The sequence below is a fragment of the Bactrocera tryoni genome, unplaced genomic scaffold, assembly GCF_016617805.1.
Source record: "Bactrocera tryoni isolate S06 unplaced genomic scaffold, CSIRO_BtryS06_freeze2 scaffold_25, whole genome shotgun sequence".
NCBI classification, from domain to species: Eukaryota; Metazoa; Arthropoda; class Insecta; order Diptera; family Tephritidae; genus Bactrocera; species Bactrocera tryoni.
Window position 1 is genome coordinate 10,017,852 of NW_024395977.1, and position 2,195 is coordinate 10,020,046.

Consider the following 2,195-nt stretch of genomic DNA (forward strand, 5'->3'; position numbering starts at 1 on the left):
TTTAGTGATTTTCAACATAACCTTTGTATGGGAGGTAGGCGTGGTTAATACCCGATTTCTTCCATTTTTGAACTGTATATGGAAATGCCTAAAGGAAACGACTCTGTAGAGTTTGGTTGACATAGCTATAGTAGTTTCTGAGATATGTACAAAAAACTTAGTAGGGGGCGGGGCCACGCCCACTTTTCCAAAAAAATTACATCCAAATATGCCCCTCCCTAATGCGATTCTTTGTGCCAAATTTCACTTTAATATCTTTTTTTATGGCTTGGTTATGACACTTTATAGGTTTTCGGTTTCCGCCATTTTGTGGGCGTGGCAGTGGGCCGATTTTGCCCATCTTCGAACTTAACCGTCTTATGGAGCCAAGAAATACGCGTACCAAGTTTCATCATGATATCTCAATTTTTACTCAAGTTACAGCTTGCACGGACGGACAGACGGACGGACAGACAGACATCCGGATTGCAACTCTACTCGTCACCCTGATCACTTTGGTATATATAACCCTATAATCTGACTCTTTTAGTTTTAGGACTTACAAACAACCGTTATGTGAACAAAACTATAATACTCTCCTTAGCAACTTTGTTGCGAGAGTATAAAAATAAATGCAAAGCAAGTATAACAGAGCTATCAAATTACCATGTAAATGTTAATCTGAACGATCATAATGAAGTCAAAACACCTGAAATACCAACACTAGAAGGGTCAATAACTCGGACAGATCAAATGCAGCGAGCAAACGGGGACATTTGTTGTTGACGGCGGAGGAGTTAACACGAAACATATTCATAATTATAGCTGACGCTAATATTTTAATAACAAATATAGCTGAGGTAATATTTCGCAATCAGAAATAAAGTTATAGCTGACAGTAATATTTTCGTCAACAACAGGAAGCTTACATCCGCCACGAGCCTCAAAGGTGCAATTCCACAGAACTGCAAGTTACGGGACAGGTAGATTAAGGTTACTTTTAGCTTAAGAAAGAATATGTAAGTCAGTTGCAATTTGAAGTTTAATAAAGAAGGTCATACGGACCCAATTAAAATAAAACCACTTTTTTTCGGAGCTCTAGCAAAAAGCGCGATAACTTGTATGTACATAAATGTGTATGTACTAAATAATTCGTTCAAATATGTATGAAGAAAGAATAATTGAAATATAATGTGCAAAAAATAAAAAAAAATTGTATGTACATACATATGTCACGCGGAAGCTGCACACATTGGTACATACATAAATGTAATGCCTTTTTTTCTCTCTTTTTATTTCTTTATTTCTTTATTTTTTTTTTATTATAACCTACCTTTGCTTGAATGTTATAAGCGATCCAGCTTGTTGCTTTATAGCCCAAGGGGTATCGCTGGAAATTTGCAAGCAACGAGTACTTGTCTTTTGTAAATTTTTTTTGTAATGTGTTTCGATACACGAATTGAACATCCAAGCAGGTAGTTAATATTATATTATTGTATGTTATAGCTTCATGTAGATGAAGTTAGTTCACGTATGTACATATGTACATTAGGGTGATTCAAAAAAAATTTTTTTTTTTTGTTTCAATTGGTACTCGCAAAAATAGGTTCCTAGACACCTCTAAGAAAGCCTCTCCAAATATGAGTTTTTAATTGTAACGGGAAGGTCCTCCGCCTAACGGTTTTCTATTTTTTCTTATTATCAGATAGAAAAATTTATATCTCGCTTCCAACTACTTGAAAAAATATTTTGTTAATTAGGTTTTGTAGGAAATTGAATGCTCTAAAATATGGTCTCTTATGATTTTTTCGTAAACCCAACCGTTTAAAAAGATATTAACGGTTGAAATTTGACTATTTTTGGAAAAATTCTTTTTTTCTTATTAATTTTATAACTCAATGAAAAAAAATTATTATGAATGATGATACACATAGTTTTGTAGGAAATTTATTGCTCTATAAAAATGGTCTACTACGATATTTCGATTAAGTTAAGCGTTTACGAGATATTCATCGTCAAACATCAAAGCATATTAGGGTGATTCTAAAAAAAAATTTTTTTTTTTCGTTTGGTACCCTGAAAAATGGGTTCCTAGATACCTCTAAGAAAGCCTCTCCAAAAATCTATTCATAATAATTTTTTTTTCATTGAGTTATAAAATTAATAAGAAAAAAAGAATTTTTCCAAAAATAGTCAAATTTCAACCGTTAATATCT